The sequence below is a fragment of the Cnephaeus nilssonii genome (genome assembly GCF_951640355.1).
Source record: "Cnephaeus nilssonii genome assembly, chromosome: 7".
Taxonomy (NCBI): Eukaryota; Metazoa; Chordata; class Mammalia; order Chiroptera; family Vespertilionidae; genus Cnephaeus; species Cnephaeus nilssonii.
Genome location: NC_137078.1, coordinates 36,381,949 through 36,403,830, shown reverse-complemented (window position 1 = coordinate 36,403,830; position 21,882 = coordinate 36,381,949). Strand labels below are relative to the sequence as shown.

General features: G+C 42.5%; 1 protein-coding gene across 8 annotated transcripts in view; it reads left to right on the top strand.

Moving 5' to 3' along the window:
* The window catches only part of LRRC8D (leucine rich repeat containing 8 VRAC subunit D), a 117,974-nt gene that overhangs the window by 15,901 nt on the left and 80,191 nt on the right, over positions 1-21,882 (top strand). For 6 of the 8 annotated variants that reach the window (XM_079776604.1, XM_079776601.1, XM_079776606.1 and 3 more), the window contains exon 2: positions 7,855-8,002. The exons of 1 other annotated variant lie outside the window; for it this stretch is intronic. The gene's annotated coding sequence lies outside the window, so the exon portion shown is untranslated. Of the gene's footprint in view, positions 1-7,498; positions 7,565-7,854; positions 8,003-21,882 lie in introns of those variants that run through there. One more of the 8 variants, XM_079776605.1, reaches the window with a different exon arrangement.

Sequence of the window (21,882 nt, the reverse complement as noted above, 5' to 3'; positions counted from 1 at the left end):
CAAAGTGTTCTTGTTGAAAGAAATATTATTTCCCATGGAACTTTACTAATGGCATGTAAAAAAATAATAGGATCATGCTTTTTTTTAATATGTATTTTTTTTATTGATTTCAGAGAGAAAGGGAGAAGGAGAGAGAGGTGGAAACATCAAATGATGAGAGAGAATCACTGATCAACTGCCTCCTGCACATCCCCCACTGGGGATCGAGCCCGCAACCCGGGCATGTGCCCTGGCCCGGAATCGAACCCTGATCTGATTCATAGGTCAATGCTCAACCACCGAGACACACCGGCTCGGCAGGATCATGCTTTTTGAAGTTCAGACCCAAGGTCCTAAAATTTTCAATATATGCAATGTGTTGTTGCTTCCTTTACTATTGGGCATCTTAGCTAGCCCCTCCCTGAAAATTAAAGGGAGCCAAAAATGAAACTGAGCTTCTTGTTTTCCCTCACCTCTGTTAATTGAGGTTGTTTCTCCCTCATTTGCCCTTTTCATACCTCCCAAATTAATGTTTTGTGCAAATTGGATTATAACAGCATGAATAATTTCTAAGTTACTGTTGAGTACAGATTGAATACTGATCTGTTCCTTGTGCTTTTCTTCACATACTAGTATATATATCCAGTGTTTTTATTTTTTATTTTTATTTCTTATTTTTGTTAATCCTCACCTGAGGATATTTTTTCCATTGCTCACATGAGGATATTTTTTCCATTGCTCACATGAGGATATTTTTTCCATTGATTTTTTTTTTTTAGAGAGAGTGAAGGAAGAGGGAGAGACAGAGAGAAGCATCAATGTCAGAGAGACACATCCATTGATTGCCTCCCACACGTGCCCAAACCTGGGCTTGGTATGGAGCCTGCAACCGAGGTATGTGCCCTTGACCAGAATTGAACCTGGGACCCTTCAGTCCGAGGGCCGACACTCAAATCACTGAGCCAAACCAGCCAGGGCTAGCCAGTGTTTTTCTTTCCAGCCTGCTTAACTCCTGTGTGTTTCTTATAGCCATACTAGGGGCCCAGTGCACGAATTTGTGCACCTTGAAAGGAACTGTGGGCCGCAAGGCTGCGGTGGGCACAGGGGCGGGTCTCAGCCCATCCTCCATGCCCCTGCCTGGCCCCTTCTCCTGTGGTTCCCCGGTCCCCTGTCTGCCGGCAGCCCTGCTCCTGCCGCCTCTGCTTGCACCCGCTGAAGGCATGGAGCGATTGGGGCCGGCACTGTCAGTGGTGCGAGCGGCGGCTGCTGCCCCAATCGCCCCTCAGGAGCAGGGGAAGGTAGAGAAACCCTCATGGGCAAGTGGGGTGGGCAGCCGCCGCTCGCACCCACTGACGACACCAAGTGATCAGGATCGGCGCTGGGCGCCAGCAGCGGGTGCGAGCAGGGCCAACACCGGCAGTGGGTGTGAGCAGTGGCTGCCGGCCCCGATCACCCGTCAGGAGCAGGGGGAGGTAGAGAAGCCCTGAAGGGTGATCGGGGCCAGCAGCGGGTGCAAGTGGTGGCTCCAGTGCTGGCAGTGGGTGCGAGCGCTGGGTGGGACTGTGGTATGCGGGAGCAAAGAACTTTCAGTAACCACCAGAGACTCGCCCCAATGACAGCGACCGGCGCTCCACCTTGGTCTGGTGCCCCCGCTCACCTGCTCCACCATCCCACCGCGGCCGACACCCGCCATGTTCTGTGCATGCCCCCTGATGGTCAGCGCACGTCATAGTGACCAGTTGTTTGGTTGTTCCACCATTTGGTCTATTTGCATATTAGGGTTTTATATGTATAGATAAGTTTCAGTTGACTTAATAATCCCAACTTCATGAAAAACTGTATCAAATGCTTCACCAAGATCATAGTACATAGGGTTCATTTCATTCCATTTCCTTGCTAATTCAGTTGTGTTTCAGCCAGATAGTCCTGTAGCCTTTTAGACTCTGGTCAAGGTGAGGAAGCAGCACATTGTCCTGGCTTTCCCATTCTGCAAATATATTTCCCTTTCTTTTCATTATTTCTTTATTAAGCAACATATAGCGGGCTCTGCATCCCTGATTCCCTACAACCAGTGGTTACATTTTTGTTGCAAAAAAGAAAGCCCGGGAGCCACTCTGCTCCTTCTGTCATATCTATGGGTCTATCCCCCAGGACCTTTCATGCTGGAGAAAGCAAGCCCAGTCCAGTTGTGCACCAGTGGTAGTAAAATGGGTTGACCAAAAATATACTCTGGCCAGCCAGGCTGCTCAAGTTCAGATATTTGCTAGCAATGTTACTGTGGGCAAATGACTTCATATCTCTGTGTCTTTTTCCTGATCTGTAATATGGATGTAATGATAATTTCTACCTCATAGGGTTGTCGTCTGGAAAAATCGAGTTAATACACATCAAGTGGTTGAGTTTCTTTCACTAGATTCAGTTTAAAAATTGATGAATATGATTACTAGAAATGGTGGGGTGATTACATTGTAAGGTATAAAAATGTCGAGTCACTATATTATATACTTGAAACTAATATAACCAACATAATATTGTATACCAACTATACTTTAAAAAATAAAAAAAATTATAAATAATCTTGCACAAGTTTATAATAATGTTTCTGGATTTTTCAGGTACTTAGTTTCTCTTTCATGCTGTTTGTCTTAGCCATTTCACTGCAGGCAAATGAAAAATCAAATTATCTGATTTTTGCCACCATAAATTATTCATAAATTGTTTTATTCATTAAAATTCTATTACAATTGAGAATAGATATACTCAGTTACAGTGATGTGTGGTACTTACTCCCTGTTAACTCCTGTTTTGCTACCTTAAGATGTGTAATTGTACAGATGTGTGTGTGTGTGTGTGTGTGTGTGTGTGTGTGTGTGTATCCGCACCTGAGGCTATGTTTTAGAGAGATCAAAGGAGAGAGAGAGAGAGAGAAACATAGATGTGAGAGAGATTGATTGGTTGCCTCCTGTACTCGTCTTGATTGGGCATCTAACCTGCAACCTTTTTTGGTTTATGGGACAATGCTCCAATGAGCCACCTGGCCAGGAAATATTTATATATTTTTAAATCCTTTTAAAGAACATTTTATTTATTTATTTATTTATTTATTTATTTATTTATTTATTAGTGAACATATTTCTTTGACTTGTTAGGACCAATCCTTTTAAGTTGTTGGACTTTTAATATATTATTTTTAAATGAATGCCTAAAGAGAATTTAAAATATATTTTAATAAAGGAACAGAAATATCCATTACAGAAGATGAATAGACAAAACATGCCTTCCAAAGAGAAATGTGTTATAGGACAATGTTTAGTCAACACAACACAGATCACGATCAACAGCCAGTAAATAGCCTGAGGCTGTTCGTTGCTAGCAGTCTATGCCAAGAACATTTTGAATACTCTAAATTGTATACAGGTATTTGCATTTAGTCAAACGTTGGTGATTTCTTGCTATTCTTTCATAGTAATGCTTATGAAATCACAGTCCATTAGTCAGTATGGCCCACTTTGCATGTGTATTTGCATACTAACTGAAGAATGGAGGGGAAACTTAGAAAACCTGTGTTAAGATTTTATCCTTCACAGTTGGATTGACTAGTGGATCTGTCTTATTTATTATATAAAATAATATTCAGATGCATATTTAACCCAATTTATATCAACTTATATTCCTAGAACTTAAAATAAATTGGCCTGTTGCAAAATACATGTTTATAGTTTATACTCTCCAAAAATTTGGCAAGGTGATGAAGTAACATGATGCAGTTGAAAAAGAGCATTACAAGTTGTGTTTTGAAAGGGAGATTCTTCTGCGTAAAAGATATGCAGCACAGAATAATACATCCACAGCCAAAATGCACCTGCTCATCTCTCCAATTAAGAGGAGAAAGAACAGACCCAGGGTGAATTTGAGCTCCATTACCTACTGCTTTGAGAAAAACGACTTAACATCTGTGATCTCGGCTGCTGCCTCTGTCAGAAATAATGACTTCTCCCTGCAAAGGCAGTGCTGAGAATTCAGTGGGGCAGGGCAGGTGAGGGACCCATGTAAGTGTCACAAAGTCTGTGCAGCATGGGTGAGTTTGGGTATTTGGAAGCTGAGGAAACCGAGGCACTGAGCTGAAGGACATGCAAGCACAGGCCTGGTGCCACCCTGGCCCTGAGTTTCTACCTTGTAGCTTGGTCTTCCGAGCCCTGCTGTGGGGTGCTCTAAGGACTGCTTTCCTTCTCAACTTGCTCAGCACCAAGAAACTCCGTTCCCAGGAAGAAGCTGAAACCATCCTGCCGGCAGATTTTTATAATAATGATTTGCACCCCTTGCTACATTTTTGCCATGGGAAATGACACTCTGGCTCCTTGAAGACGGTTAATGACCCTCTTTGGGCAAATGCCTGTCGAGCCAGCCAGTTGGCTCTGAAGACATCTTCCTTAAAAGCCATGGCCCAGGATTTGCCGAGGCCAGAAGGTGATTGCCAGTGCCAGAGACCTCCATCACAGGAAAGCCTATTGCAGGAGCTACCCTGGAAGTGAAGACAGAGACAGGGACACACCTCTTGGAAGGCTGCTAGGACAGAGGCAGTTTCTTAGGTCACCAAACAGTTTGTCATTTTTCTTTTTTTAAATCCAGCTACAGTAATCACCAAGAATCCTCACACAGAGAAATCTTGAGGCAAACATTTTTAACCATTTTAAAGGAAGGTCTTTCTAAGATGAAGAAAGATAAGCAGCAGCATTTCAGATATGAGTTTATCATCTCTTCTTCCACACCCGTTAGTCCTCAGGAAAGCTATCTCTTGTCACTTAATTTGGAGCCTCTAAAATTGGCTTTACAATGTTGCTGTCGTCATCCATGGACTATGGTACTTAGGGAATGGAGACTTTCAAAATGAACCTCCCGTTTTCTTCCAGAATCACTTTTATCTGTTGAGGTATCATTTGTGCTTACTTGGGAGCATAATTTCTCTCTTCTTATGCGGTGGTGAGTTTAATGTTTTATTTTTCTGCTCAGTAGTGGTAAGGATGAAATGCTTCCCCGTGAAATACAGAAGGGGCAGGAGAATAGATAAACTGTGGGAAAGTATGACATGATGGTCAGGCCCTGTGGTTGTGAGGAAACATGTCAGGAACTGATGCAATCTTAGTGATGTATTATCCTAACTGTGAACTTTGGAATTCATACAGGTTAATTTAAACATGCTACCTTTGCTTTTTTAAAGAGTCTCATTTGTCTTCAGAGGTTTTTCTTCTGGGCTCTTGGAGTTCTAATGAGTAATAGAAAACGAAGGCAAGAATACCAAAAGGTCTTTTAAAATGGAGTTGCATTTTTTTAAAACGTGGTAATTATTGACAACATTTATTAAATGAGAGAGAAGAGAGAGAAGTTTTGAGCTAAAGGCCCTCCTTGTGGGGAAGAAATGGCAATGCTTTAGGAGGAAGCATTACATTTTTGAAGAAAGGCGCAGGGTAAGCAAGGGAGTGTGAGAAGGATAAAGGAGGCAGCAGAGCCAGAGCTGGACCCCAAAAGGATGCTCAGAACCCACAGGAGGTTGTTAGTAATAAGCCCTCATTAGACTGTGAAGGTTGGGAATGCATCTCTGCCCCGCCCAGTCCTGCCAGTCACCCTTGAGGGCCTTGCCCTTGCCTCTCACCTGCATGTCCTACAACTCCAGAGCCTGTGCTGCTCAGTGAGGCGATGGGGAAGGGCAGGTGAGGTGCAGTTCATCAGAAGACAAGGCAAAAGCACTCACTTTCTCACTCACTCTACAAGTGTCTGGGGTCTCACCACTGCCAAGGATCTTAATCATCTTTTAATATGTGCTCCGCTTCATGGCTTGTCAGGAGGAGAATGGAAGCATGCTACTGACAAGTGAGTGTAAACTAAGTGCTAAAGCAGAAAGAAATGGAAAATGAGAGAATTTCGACAGTTTCAGTAAAAGTTGAGGCCAAGCATTTGTCTCCCTCCCCTACCCCCCTTTTTCTTAAAAAGGCTCAGTTCGAAAAAAAAGAATTCAAGAAACAAACATTAGTCAGCTGATTAGGTTCTAAATTGGACAGACTTTGTACCTTGGCATATGAGTAGCTATCCTAGAACCTTTTGAACTTTTGCCACCGAGTAATTCTGAAAAGGCTGACAGAGCCAGTAGCAGATAATGGGAAAGATCACACTGTCCTCTGCTCGAGTAATCAAGGTACACATTATTCATTCAGGTGGGTCAGGAACCTGACTCCTACAGAAGGATAGCATGTAAATTTCAGGATCATTCAGATATAAAGGAATGGATCAGACATGGTCACTGGGCTTGCTTTTTCTCCCAGAATTCACTGTTGTTTTGAGAATTAGCACAGGGTAGAGGAGATGGCCCAGATTTTATACTTAGGAAAGACCTGTTATTTGACCACTTTGTAGCAGAGACATTGGGACAGTTACTGAACTTCTCGGACCCTGTTTCTTCAGTTGGGAATATGGGGATAGGACTTTTACAGATCTGTTGGGAAGTGTTTAGACTAAGAGGAGATTAAAACGAGGTGCTGTCTAGCACTGAGGAGGAGCTTTATGTCTGTTAGTTTCTATCTACTTCAATCACAGTTTAGCTTTTTAATGTAGAATAATCATCCTTGATGTTCTCTTCTCCGTGTTTAGTGTTGAGACATGAATAACTTGTATTTAAGCCATCAGCTTGATGAGGAAAGGAGCTGTTTGTCAGAGACAGCCCTGCATCCTGATAAATGTGTGTGCAAGGCCGTACCGATGAAGCCCTCACACCTGCAGCCCAGAACCGGGCACTGACCACATACAAACGCCTGAAGCTGGCACACTCTGTATATGGCAGACTCTTGTACCATCTGTTTACTACTGTTTAAACACTACCCTGAAGTCCACCTAAGTCAGAAGTTAACAAAATGAACATAAACCCAGAACTTTGGAACTGCTCGGTGATTCGTGCACAAAGAAATACTGAAAGAATGCACTACACCAGTGGTCGGCAAACTGCGGCTCGCGAGCCACATGCGGCTCTTTGGCCCCTTGAGTGTGGCTCTTCCACAAAATACCACGGCCTGGGCGAGTCTATTTTGAAGAAGTGGCGTTAGAAGAAGTTTGAGTTTTAAAAATTTGGCTCTCAAAAGAAATTTCAATCGTTGTACTGTTGATATTTGGCTCTGTTGACTAATGAGTTTGCCGACCACTGCACTTACACGATGGTCTTTTGTGTGAAACTGGTTTATGTCAGTGTTGGGGTTAGGATCCCAAGAGGAGAGATCCTAGGAACCCGGAATACATTTCCCCCTTTAGTTCCTGGCAGCTGTGTGCACATTCTTGAGTCATCTAGGCACAAGACAAGTAGTTTCCCATCCTGAAGCTCTTAAAGCAGAGGGGCTGGAGGGGATATGTTGGGATGTAGCTGTTAACTTTAAAATTTTGCATAAACCCAGCCTCCACTCCCCTGCAAAGGCTCAGTCTTGTCTTTACACCTTCCCTAAGGCGGTTTTTTTCCCCAAGGGCGGGGGTGGGGAGGAGAGGAACCGATGAAAACGGAGGCAGACCACGCTGAGCCGGGGAGGAAGCCTGTAGTGGACTGACTTAGGTACATGTGGGGAGGGGAGACCTCGCCGGGGCTGGAAACGGAAGGGCTCCGTGCGCGCTGGGCTGGTGGCGAGGCGGCCGGCAGGGGGAGGCCCGGGCCCTGGGGAGCCAGCTCGCGGGGGTCGCTGGCGTGGCGGGTCCCCGCGCCCGGTGCCCACCATGGCGAGGAGGGCGGAGGTTACGCCACCCGCAGCCCCCTCGGGCACCCTCCCCGCCGGGCTGCGCCCCTCCCTCCACTCTGCCAACACCGGGCTCTCTCTCGCTCTTTCTCTCCCCTGTGTTTTCAAACAGGAAGTGCACGGCTGTCTGTAACGTGCTGCTGGGTCCCAGGATGGAGGAGTGAAGTCTCCGTGTCGCCGCGGGTTGCAGCCTGCGGAGCCCACCGGAAGCCGAGTCCTCGGAGAGCGCCCTGAGGGAGCAGGGTGGCCGCCGGGTCCAGGTGCGTGGGGCCGGGTCGGGAGCCTGCGGGCGGGCGCGGGGCTGTCACCGGCCGCCGCCCGGGTGCCGCCGAGCCGGATCTCCAGCTCCGAGCTGCAGCGGGACTTGCGTGCATTTTTCTCGGGTTGCGCCCCACGTCCTGCTTTCTCCCCCAAGGGTTTCTGTCCAACTCTGTCGCAGCGCCGCTGACCCTGAGCGGGATCCACCCGAGGCAGGCGCTTTCCAGGCTGGGTGCCTGTGTCCAGGAGTCCCCAGCTGTCCTCTCTTCCTCCTCCTCCTCTTCCAGCTGCTTGAAGCAGCGGCTCTTTGTTCCTCACTCATTGGCCTGGGCTTACCATCCATACAGGTCCTGGGAGGCGTGGGTGTTAGGAAGAGTGGTGCGAGTTGAGAGGTAGGGTCCTAGGAAGGAAAGAGGATGAGCTGTAGGTGCAGTGGAAGGTGGCAGGGTGAGCCAGAGTCTAGGGGTCCAGGCTCAGAAATCCCACCTCTGCCAGCCGGTGAAACAGGAGTCCGCTCTCCGCTGCCTGTTTGGGGAGAGCCAGGACATCAGGAGAGGAGGGCGTTGGTGGTGCAGACACACAGCGGAAAGGTGGCCACCAAGAGCGAGGGGCAGCTCGTTCTGAGGTGTTTAGTCTGGTGTCTGGCTGGTGAACTCCAGAGTGGTTTCTCAGCCAGGCTCCCTTGCTGAGACAGAGGGCACTTTTAAAGGTAGGAGCCAGACATCTTTATTTATTCCATCCCGTTTTGCCATCAGAGTAAAACTGAGAACGACTTTCTGAAATTCACTCGGTGGATTATAATTTCACATCCATAGCTTGCCCCATCTCCGACGTTCGTAGGTGGAAAACAAAGCGCTAGGGGAAAAGGTTTTGCTGCTTCATCCCCCTGGCAGGTCCTGTTCTCTGCAGACTAAGTCCAAGGAAAGCCCAGCTTGTTCCTCCACCTCTGTGTATCTACCTGGTGAAACTCTGTGGAGGGACCCTGGGGAGGTGGGGTGGCTGAGAAGAACCAGTTTGATGAGAAGATGGTATGGCCTCAAGTTATATGTTTGAACAGTGTTAAAGCCAGTAGCATCTGTTTTGGAGGAAGGGACGTGGACAGATGACTAGTAGGAAGGAAAGTGCGATTCTGCAAAGAAGGGTATCTGTCTGTAGCAGGGAGGGAAGTCATGACAGTGCTACATGGTCTTAGCTCTTTCCGCTTATGGGGCCACCAGGCTTCTCCAGGAAGCAGGGTGAGCTGTAATATTTAAATTCATGATGTGGAATGCAAACTGTACCATTCTAACCTGAACATGTTATAATAAGATATATTTACTGCATAACTTTTGCTTTGGAAGGAAAATCTTTTGAAGTCAGGTAGGCTGGTAAATTTGTACTGCTCCCTCCCTCCCTTCCTTTTCCTTTTTCCTATAAGCAATATGGAGGTAATTTGAATGATAAGATCCCATTATTCCAATAGCCCTTCAGAACTTGAATCTCTTTTTAAAATGCAGCTGCTTTGAGCATTTATGATGCTATCAATAATTGGCATAATTGTGTTAGTAAGTAGCCAAGATACACTATGAGAACTGAGCAATTAATCTCATCACTTTCTAGATACATAGACGTGGGCTCTTTAAATTTGAATTGAACCGTAAACTGTCTATGTTTATCCCTCTTCTCTTGCCAAGTACATCATGAGATTAAAAGTGAAAACCAGTCATTAAGAGAGACTCTTGAAAGACCTGAACAACCATAGTATTTTGCCTGTTTTATACCCAGGTTCATTAATTTATTTGAGGACTACCCTCAGCATCTGTTACTCTGCTTCAAGATAAAATAGAACAGCCTTCATGACCCTCCAAACCCGTCCTCTGTTTAGGAACAGGATTTGCTCCCACTCTGGCAGAATTTAGTAATGACTACATAATAACCCAGGAATAATAATAGCTAGTCTTTAGATTCTCGTTTTGTGTTTACAGAGCACGTTTTCTATAGTTCATTTATAATGTGTTACTCCTTATAACAGTCTGGTGAACTAGGATTCATTTGCTTCATTTTATGGAGAGAGAAAACCGAGGTTGATAAAACGTGACTTGTCAGTGGTCATATTAGTAAATGGAGATGCTGAGACTTGAACAAATGTCTGATTATTTTTTTCAGCAGCCAAAATTCTAATGACATCTTTTCATTTACAGATAATCTTATTAAGGCTTTAGTGAACAGTGTCTTTTTGAAGGGTCAGATTAGCATATTTTAACTTTTTATAATAAAAAACAACACTACCAGTTTATCTGTAGGACAATTTTTGTCCCAGAAAAGAAATCACAAATTAATAAATGATGTATATGATGTTCACCACTATACATAGCTTCCCTACTCCCACCCTAGTTCAGGATAACCCACTGAAAAGCTGATATTACAGAAAGACATGGGCAAACCCATGTGCACTTAGAATTATATAATATTAAATATTTTTGTAATATTCCTCAAATGAAAAGGTTATTTTTCCTATCTTTGTGGTGCCTCAAGTTAAGGCTCTCTTTATCTACAGGTCTCTATTGTACTGAGAAGAATATAAATAAAATTTGGGGTACATTTTCACTGGACCAGAAAGTGCTGAATAAAATATTTATTTTCTCTTCAACAATGGGAGTATTATAGTGATCTATAACTTCCCCTTTATAAAATAGTGTTAAAGCATCAGGAGGAGGAGGAGAAAGTAGGGGAGAAATAGTATAGTGAGTGACCTTTGTTTTATAAGTGAGGAACGAAATGATAATATATATTTTCTTAATATACAGTGCACTACCATTTCTGTCTGTTTTGGGCAGTTGCAATGGCTTGTGAACTCACAAAGAAAGGGTAACTAGCTTTGATGTTAAATGCCAAGGAAAAGTTTATGGCCAAGAGAGGACTAGGGGTGGGGATAATATGTGTGGTAGGATTTTCATTTTTCAGATCCCTTCTTTTCTTTTATGTTCATTATAAAATAGAAATTATCTTCAGTTGGAAATTGTAAACTTTAAAGCCATGGTTCTCCATCATTACAAAAACCAGGGAGCTTTTATTTAATACTCAAAGATTTCAAAGATTTTTACTTGTTTAAAATCTTACTTTTTATTTATGATGATTGCTAATATTTAATGACAAAGTCACTATTTCATATCACTCAACTGAATATTTATTGTAACTAATGACCACAGCATCTTCTTGTATTTGTAAAATAGTAGTACATACATGTGTGAGGCCGATTAAGTCTGTAGACCGCTGCCAGGACCCTGAAGTCCGCAGGTAGGACCAAAGTAAAACAATGTTCCCTGCTGAAACTACTGAACGGGTGATGTAAAATGTGCTGTGTGTTAGCCATCAGCTTATCAAGATTCCCAGGTGGAATTTTCCCTCTTTGTTGTACTTTAAATACATGATGCGTCAAGTCCTGACTTTGGATCTGCTCTGGTTTCTGGGTTACTTGCTTTTCATGGTCACTCTGGAGGTCTTGCAGTTACTCAGTCATGGGAACTGTGTTTCTTCTAAGAGCATGCTCCCTACTGTACTTCTGTGCACGTCCCTGCCTTATGTTTGTCCCTGCCTTATGTTTGTAGAGTCAGGACTCGGACACTATTTGCAAAATAAGAACTGTCACAACTACCACCACCAGCAGCCTTATATTCATTTCCCAGAAGCTAAAAGACACTTCCCAACCATAACTTTCAGTTTTCAATAAATATATGGAAGGAGAGAGATTATTTATTCCTATACTGTAGTGGAAAAAACTGACACGTTAGTTAATATTGAATCAATCAGTCTCTGGTTTCCATGCCCGTTGCTGTGGCTTGGGTATTCTGTTTAAGATGGAGTAGGCAGAGCTCCAAAGTCTCTTAGGGTTAGTGAATGATGTTCTTTTTTTCCTGGTTAAAAAAAAAAATCACTTCCCACTTATGGAACACCTTGTTTGTGCTAGACAGTTTACATGGACTATCTCTGATCCTTCCAGTGTTGTGCAGGGTAGGTAATATCCCCGTTTTATAGATGATGAAACTAAGGCAGGCAGAGATTGTAACTTTTTTTTTATGATGGTCTTTTCTTTAAAAAAAAATGTTTTTAATTTTAAAAAAATTTTGCCAGTTACAGTTGACATACAATATTACATTCGTTTCTGGTGTACAACAGATTGATTAAACATTTATGTGACTTACTAAGTGATCACCCCATAAGGAGACTGTAACTTATCCAAGTGGATGTGAATCCATGTTTGTCAGTCCCCACACTAAAACATTCCCCTCATTACATCTGCTTCTTTCTGTCCTTACACTCAACTATATAGAGAGATGGTAGTATTTTGTTTAGTGTTACCTACCTTTTCAGCAAAGGTTCAGTTAAAACCACATAGAATGTGCAGACTTGAGGAATACAGACATATAGAGTCAACCTTTCAGTATGTTTGGCTTTTATGCAGTATGCATTTGCTTCTCAAGGAGCCTAGGCATATTAAATCTATTGGTGAGAGTTTCTTGAGACAATTTTGTCCAAAGCGGTATTGCTGGATCTTAGGAGATGAGCATACTAATTGTACTAGGAACTGTGCAGGTCTGATTATCAGGTTTATGTCCCAGGTTTACTTAATTTAATTTTTCTTTTCTGTGAATTGTGTCTCTTGCCTTTTTCTTGTAAGAGGTTCCTTAAAAGAATTCTTTTGGAGTTCCCTGAATATTCTAGAAATTAATCTCTTACCTTTAGTTATCATGGATATTTTCTCCTAGTATGTCACTTGCCTGATAACTTTGCCTATGCACATCTCATTAACAACAACAACAAATCTTAAATTTAATGTAGTTGAACCCACAAATTTTCAATATTGCAGTCTATGCATTTTGAGTTATTTAAGAAATCCTTTTCTATTCTGGGCTCACAATATAGTTTCTCCTTACTTCATTAGCTTTATAGTCTTATTCGTATTTGGGTTTTCTAAACTATTTGGAATTTAAGCCATGAGGTAAAAACCCATTTTTATTTTTTAAAGACTGCTCATATTGTGAGCCAGTTTCCCCACCACTACTTACTAAACAGTCCATTCTTCACAGATTTTTTGATGCTACCTCTGGCATATACATGCTCTCTTTCTGAGATCTCTAGTTTGTTTAGGTGGCATATTTGTGTATTCCTGGGTCATTGGTATACTTTTTAAATTACTGTGGCTTTGAAATATTCTTATCTTGTTACATGTACATGTACATTATTACATTACTTGCTTTCATTAGCATGATTGATACAAATTTAAAAGTTAAAACATATTTCCGGTAGATTTTTTTGCCCTTGTTTGCATCTGTGTTAACTCTTTATATCTGCACACATATTTCCTGGAAATGTGTTTACTGCTCTGGGAACATTCTTTAATTTATTTAGTAACATAATTTAATCTTAACATTCCTAATATTACGTTTCCTTCTTTATTTTATTGTTACTATTACTGTTTAGCAGTCATGGCTGCCTTTCATACTTGGTCATCTGTGTAGCACAGTGGGTGTCTCACTTCAAAGGCTTCTCTTTCTTCTCCCGTTCTCTGCGTGTGCTTATCGAGCTGCGATGTGCTTTCCTGGTATGGCTTTTGGATGAATGTTTTATGAGGTGCGATGCTGTAACACATGGCTGAATACTCTTGAAAGCCTGTTAATTATAGATGTCTCTTTATTAATGGGAAAACATAGCTAGTTTCAACTTGGGTTCTCCGCGTTTACTTTCCTCCATGCTGTACCCAGTGCACTGGTGCGTCTCCTTCCTCCTCCAGTTTCCAACTTAGGTCACACCGAACGCCAGTCACCGTGTTTGGTAAGCGGGCATTTACACCCTGATGCAGAATACAGTGTGCTGTTTCCTTAGTGTATGAAATGGGATGAAGCCATGCTACACGTAACAGGGCTTGTAAGTAAATTTGAAATTATTGTGGGGACAAATTGTGGTCTCAAGATAGATATGGCATGACCTGGTTCATCTAAAGCCAAAGATGTGACCCTTAGCCATAAGTTCCAGAATTATATTGGTGATAAGCTGAATTTTCTTTTGTTTGCAGTTCTTAAGGTACTTTATGACTATAGGAGAGGGTTGCAGTCTAACTACTAAAATTTACTAAGCTCGCACAGAGTCTGATAAAATTGTAATGTAGAATGTTCTAGAATCCAAACCTATTTAGACAGATGAAAGCAATGTCCTTGGACTGTTGGAAGTGTTTGCCTATTGTGCCTTCAACAGGATTTATTAGGTATTCACTGAGTTTGAGTGTAACAGCCCCAGCTACTGACCTGACTGAACTTACTCAGGAGAGGACTTCAAATGGGAGGATGCTTTTCCCATTTCTCATTCAGGTTCCGCTGTGCTCACCGCACAGCTGTCAGATCCACGTGTCTTACCTTCTCTCTTATTCAATTATTCTGACAGCCAAGCTACTTCATCCGTTCAGCAGACATTTGCTGAGCTCTGAACTTAAATCCTAGTTCCCTTATCTCTCTTCCTCCTACCTGCTGTGTACCAGTCATTGTGCTAAGTTCTGAAGATACAATGTGTCTATGACACAGTGCCTGACCTCGAAGATAGACACATAAATCATTAACTGGATCTTAGAATGTGAGGCACTTTACAGCAATACATTGTGGTCAATGGTAATGGTGAGTGGGGTACAAAGGAGGGAGTGATTTGTTTTCTTGTTAGTAAGGAAATAATTCATAGAGGAGGGGATTTTGGTGGTGAAGATCGAAGGGATAGGATAGGATTATTTACCGGGACTAATTGGAGGGGGGGATAAAGCAGAAGAAACTGCCCAGGTTCAGAGCCCAGAATTGCTCAATGTGTGAGGAACACGGAGTATGAGTGACCGGAGCAGAGAGGTCATGGTGCAGGGTGGAGAGGCGGGAGGTGCCTCAGTGCAGATTCCTAGTCCAGCTTACCTAGGACCATACATGCTACTTCTGGCAGTTGTAGGCTTTTTCCTGAGAGAATTGTGGAACCATCAAAGGTGAAATTAATGCTAAAATAACTCTTCAGATAATGTAAAAAGAAAGCAAGGAGAAGTGCAGTGGCTATTTAAAAATCCAGCTAGAAATTGTGAAGATTGGAACTAAGGCAAAGGTGGTGGGAAAGAAAAGGAGAGCAGATGGATTTGAGAATCATTTAGTAGAAAGAATTACTGATTTGATGGAAAGTAGGGGCAGGGGGAGAGGGGGAAGAAGAAAGGGTACTGTTGATGTCCCTGGTTGGGAAGATCCATTGTGTGAGGTGTCATTCTTCTGGGTGGAAACATAGAGTAGCAAGTTTGGAGAGAATAGTGAGTTCAGTGTGAAGAAAAGTCGGGGTGCCTGTGTGGCAGCCCATCTTGAGAGGCCTAGGCCCCAGGAGAGAAGTCAGGGCTGGAGACATGTGTTGGGAAGTGACTAAAACTGGAGGTTGGTTGTAGCCATGCATGTAGTTGAGGTCCACCAGGGATGGCCAGGGGACCAAATTCTGAGCAGACAAAAGAAGAGGAAAGAGAATGAGGATCAGGAAACCTTCATTAGTAACAGTGAGCACCAGGGTGGTTTTATGTTTTTGTTTCCATATATTCTTTTGTTTCCTTATATTTTGGTAGAGAATACTGGAGTAGCTAAAGTAGAAGAGAGAACAATGATGGAATAAGGTTCCATATAATCCTTACAACAATACCCCCTGAAGTAATTATTGTTATTTTATTATTATTATTTATATATTTTTATTGATTTCAGAGAGGAAGGGAGAGGGAGATAGATAAAAATATCAATGATGAGAGAATCATTGATCAGCTGCCTCCTGCATGCTCCCCCCCTCCCCCCCTACTGGGGATCGAGCTCGCAACCCGGGCATGTGCCCTTGACAGGAATCGAACCAGGGACCCTTCAGTCCGTAGGCTGACGCTCTATCCACTGAGCCAAACCAGTTAGGACATTATTGTTATAGAAAAGCTATTTTTCTAAAGCTTGGGTAAGCAGCTTGCCACATAGCCCAGGTAATAAATAAATAGGGAAAAGCTGTCCCATCTGTCGGAGGCCACAGGAAGGCCAGGTAGAGTACGAATTGAAATGAGATGGATTTGGGAGTCAGGTATTCAGTCCAGTGATGGCGAACCTATGACACGCGTGTCAGCACTGACATGCGTAGCCATTTCTGATGACACGTGGCCGCTGAGGCGGCCGCATGCCGAGGATGAAACATTTGCTGCTCCTGAGGATGAAACATTTGCAACTAGACTCTAACTCTAAGACTCTAGTCGCAAATGTTTCATCCTCCCCTATTAGACACTCTGTGCCGGAGGTCTGTAGGCCAAAACAACAGAAGTCCGGCACAGAGCGTCTAGTTCTGGGACTTCCGGTTAAGCCGGGATCTTTGCCCTCACTTCCGCCAGCAGAGCAGGGAGCAGCGGAACGCAGTGGGGGACGCATCTCTGGGGGCCCTGCCATTACCAGTAACCAAATAACAGTTAACCATAGCAACCTTTATCTACTGTTCTGGGGTGTCATGGATTTCTAATCCATCATTACTGAGATAAGTGAGGGGGAGGCTGGGAGAGGTGAGGGTTTCTGGCGTGCTATGGGTGCCGTTTCCTGCCATTAGAAATAGTGGCAGCCATTTTAATTCACATAAGGAACACCATCTTGCTCCATAGTGCAGACTCCATTTCACCACTATTACTGTTGTGCATCCTTATTAACCCCTATTTCTGCTTATTAACCCTGCCCTTTCCTAAAAGACAGTTATATGCACCATTTTGTGGTTAGTTAGGCTAGTTAACCCCTAATTGCCTGCAGGCCTAACAAGCTATCTATAATTCTATCTTCTGTCACTGCCCCCCTGATGGAGAACCCAAAAAATAAAAAACTAAGGTTAAGTAAAGGAAGTGGTAGTAGCAGTGGCTGACCCTTCCAAGAGACATGGACCGAGATGTATGGCTTTATAGAAAAAAATGGCAGATCATTTTGCGTTCTATGTACTGAAATGATAGTAAGCAGAACGTGGAATATAAATAGACATTTTGAAACTAATCATTCCCAGCTCTTGGAAAAAAGTGAGGATGAAAGGAAGGAATACATTTCCAGGCAGCTACACCTTTATAAGAGCCAATCTAATTCCATCCTTAAATTTATGGAAGGCTCTACAAATTTAACATCTGCAAGTTTGAGCATTGCTCACTCAATAGTTCAGCATGAAAAAGCGCTCAGTGAGGGAGAATTTATTAAAGAAACTCTCCTAAGATGTGCACCAGTTGTATTTCACGATATGCAGAATAAAGATGCAATTATTAAGAGAATATCTGAGTTACCACTCAGTAGAAATATCATAAAAGACTGAATAATGAGACTGAACACAAACGTACAACATCAATTAAAGAGAGATATAAGGAAGTGTAAATATTTTTTGATCTCTCTTGATGAAACTACCGATGTCACATCACATGCTCAGTTGGCCATTATTGGTCGATATTCTGATGGTCTCACAATGAGAGAAGAGTTGATAAAGTATCAGTGTCAACAAGTAAATCAGGAAGCGAAATATGTAAGGTTGTTATACAAACATTTCGTGACCTAAGCATTGATATCTCTAAAGTTGTGTCAGTGACAACAGATGGGGCACCAAATATGGTGGGGAAAAAAGTCGGATTTGTCAAATTGTTTACAGAAGCTATTGGACATCCGATTGTGCCTTTTCATTGTATTATCCATCAGGAGGCTTTATGTGCCAAGGCAAAATTCACAGACTTAAACGACTTAATGTCAGTTGTTACAAAAATAGTTAATTTAATAGCTGCTCCCCCCTTCACAAGCGAGAATTTTCAGCACTTTCACTGGAGGTTGATTCCACCTACAGTGGACTGCTGATGTACAATAATGTAAGATGGCTGAGCCGAGGCAAAGTTCTTGAGCGCTTTGTAGAGTGCTTTGAAGAAATTAAGGTATTTCTTGACGATAAGGATCTGGGAAACTTTCCTCAGCTTAATGATGATAAGTGGGTCAACACCCTGATGTTTTTTACAGATCTCTCTGTTCATATTAATGAACTGAACTTAAAGTTACAAGGTTTTGGCAAAAGTATTGACATTATGTTTGGATACATAAAAGCTTTTGAAAGTAAAGTTAAAATTTTCAAGCGAGTTGTAGAAACTAAAACTTATAAGTATTTTCCTCGAGTAACAAAGTATTTTGAGAAGGCCAGTGCAGCTGTACAAAATGAAATGGAACTCTTGCATATGAAGTACCAGCATGTTTTAGACTCGTTACTTGACCAGTTTGGTGATAAATTTAGTCAATTTAGAAGTCTAGAACAGACCATGAAAATAATTAAGTATCCTGATGTAGTAGTCTACAGTAGTTTGGAATTAAATGGTTTCCAATGGATGCAAATTGATGATTTGGAGATGCAACTTGCAGAATTTCAAGACAGTATCTGGGCTCAGGTGTTTGTCGACTTGAGGTCAAAGCTTGAGAATCTGGAAAGGTGCCGCTTGGAGAATCAAGAGGAGTGCCACTACGAACAGGAAATTTGGAGTGCCTGGAACCGACTACCAGACACTTTTAGCACCCTGAAAAATATAGCAATGGCTTTACTCACAATTTTTCCCTCTACATACTTTTGTGAGGCCTTATTCTCAGCGTTAAATAATATCAAAACCAACAAAAGAAACAGATTGACAGATGAAGTTAGTAGTGCTTGCTTGGGCCTGAAGTGTACAAAATACCAACCTTCAATTGAAGATTTAGCCAATGAAATTCAGCAACAAAAAAGTCACTAATAGGCAGGTTAGTTAAAGAATTCCCCCTCCCCCTCACTTATCTTAGTTCACGGCACCCCACACAAGCTAAATAATATCAAGACCAACAAAAGAAACCGACTGACAGATGAACAAAGAAGTCACTAAGCAGGTAAGTTAAATATTTAGTTTTTGGTTTATTAAATACAGTTATATATAACAATTATACATTTATGTTATTTAAACTATAAGTATCGCGAAATAATGTTTTTTTCTCAAAGTGACACACTACCCGAGTTATGCTCAGTTTTTTGGCGAAGTTTGACACACCAAGCTCAAAAGGTTACCCATCACTGGGGTAGTCAGAAGAGTTTCTAAAGTCTAAATCTCGATGTCATGGGTGAGGAAAGAGGAGGAGTTGAGAAGTGGGGGCACCGAGTGGAGTAAGTTATGGAGCAAATTTAAACATGTGTGTGTGTGTTTGTACACATTAGTCCAGGAAGGAGTGTTTTGTGTGCATAGTGGTGACTGGAGCTTATGTTTTGCTTGAGAATACTGGAGGGACTAAAGGTAGAAGGGAGAACAACTAATGGAGTGAGGTTCCAGAAAAGATAGGGCGACCGGGGTCTGGGATACAAACGTGCTCAAAGGGGCTGTCTTGGGAGGGAATAGAGACATTCATTCCTTTGGGACAGGAGAGGACTCAATAAAGATCTATCTGATGGTAGGTAAATGTGCAAGTGGAGGGGAAATCGAGAAAGTTCATTCCTGATGGCTTGTGTTTCCTCAGTAAAGTAGGAGCAGATGAAATCCATTGAGAGTGGGGAGGCCTGGAGAAGACATTTGAAAGTTAGCAACAATTAACTTGGAAAAAGGAGCTCATTGATTTAGGATGAGTAATGGTCCTGTGTCACCCGGGGGCCCTGCTGGGGGTTTGGTCAGTGGGGATTAGGTGCTGGTGGTTTTTTTGTTTTGTTGTTTTCTGCCTGATAAAGCTGAATACCATAAATGACCTTTTAAAATAAAACACACAGGCCTTGCCTGAAATGTTAAGATGGTGGGGGCGGGGCTGCGGGGGGGGGGGGGGGGAGGGAGGGAGAGAAAGTAGGACAAAAGGAAAACTGGTTCTTCCGTTAACAGAGGATGGCCTCAGGGAAGTCAGCTAATGTCTCTGAGCCTCGGTTTCCTCATCTTTCAGTGGAGAAAGTTATACTAAATGTCCTCTCAAGTCGCTTGTAATTCACAGAACTTCTGGGAGGCTCGTACATCATTAGGCAAATATGAGTGGACAGAAGAATAAGAGTGGTTAGATTCCTGTCATTTATCATTCATGAGTTCTTCTGAGAGCAACTGTAATGCCAGTGCCTTAGGGGATTTGACAGCATGAGACCAGGACAGCTGTCAGTTGGCCGCGCCCAAGTTTGCCCAAGTGTTCCGCTGCTCTGCCGCCCTGCCCCTGGCATTGGGAGGGAGGAGGTGTGGCGGGAAAGGGGAACAGGAACATGGGGCGGTGATGGGAGTTGTGCAAGGAAGGCGAAGAGAGGGTGGGTTTGCTGTGTGCTCTGGCTCCCTGAGCCAGCAGCGGGTCATTTCATAAAGGTGGTGATGATGGTGGTCTTTGCCGGTATGGTTGCATTTTATTTTCACTGGGTTTATTTCTCTCTCTTGGTGAAACGTGTGGCATGTAGAAGAGAATTCAACGGTTGGAGAAGGCTAAGCATATTTACAGCGTCTTACCTTAAGTTTTCCCTACTTCCCATCTCCTTCTCTACACTTTGATTTTTCTTTGCCTATAGAAATCAGAAGTAGTTTGAAGCGTTTCATCACTCTTCTCAATTGGGTATGTGCTTCCCCAGGAAGGTTTACTCTTCAAAGCCATTTAACTGTCTTGGCCTCCTATTAAGAAGAACAGGAATGACATCGTAAAGCCCCAGAGGTGTGGCTAGATTTGAAGGTGAATCCAGGTCACACTAGCGGCTCCAGAGATTGCTGTAGTAATTGTAGCAAGCCCAGACAGGTGACAGGACACTCTTTTTAAAATTAAGCTTCGAATCTTTCTCTGTGCTGTTACATATTTGAGAGAAATTTGGGCATTTCTTTTTTTCCTCATTAAGCTATTACACAACTTAATGCTTGGAAAATTCTTCCCAGGAAGAAACAGGGTGTAACAGTGTGAGTGAGACATTTTAAAAAAATTTACCCTTTTAGCTGAAGTCTGAGAATACTAGTCTCTTCCCACCCCATTGCTGTAGTTTCTTTCTGAAAGTCTCAATTTCTCCATGTAATTAAATATTCTTCAAAGTGAAACATAGTTAAAAAGTTACAGCCATTTAAACTGTAACATTAAAACATAGTCTAAAATTGTGTCCTTCCATTTCCTGAGAAGCAACAGGAAGGATTTGCTTTCTCAAAATAAACTATGTAGCCTGACTGTGAAGTCAGTCAGTAGTGGAGATCAAAGATTCCCACATCATCTCAAAATGGGAAATTTTCAGTCATTTTTTTCTAACCTCAGAAAATCAAATGTAATAATGTTAGAACAACAACAACAACACGAGGAGCCAGCATATGTGTGTACATTTTAGAAACACACCTTTAGCATATGTGAAATCGTCTGAGCCTAAATGTTAACTGTCTAATATGTCTAGGAGAGGCCATTTCCAGGGTGTGTTTCGTTAGTATGGGTGTGCTAGACATGCAGCAATGGAACATGCCCAGGAAGGGCATTAAATTTAGGAAGAATAGAGGAAAGCCATATAACAACTAAACATGAACTTGCTAGCTCAGTAAATGATTTCATAGCTCTGCTATTAAGGAAAGTGTAGCAGCTCATGTTGAACAGTGAACTATATACATTCAAGAAGGAATCTGCTACAGTAATTTCATTTAAATGTATACCTGCATACGTACATACACAGACATTCTCGGGTAGGAATAAGCACATTTGTTAATGTTTCTCGGCTTCTAGAAACAAGGAGTGAGAGCCCCTTTGAAAGATAGGTAATCTGTTGTGTTATGGCTGGCAGATTTGCTTGTGAGATGCAAACAAAAAAAAGGTTAGGGAGACTGTGTGTTAAGTATCCATCCATTAATTTGTGGGTTCAAATAACATACAATTCTATGTTCCTCAAATAGTACAAAATGGGTCAACAT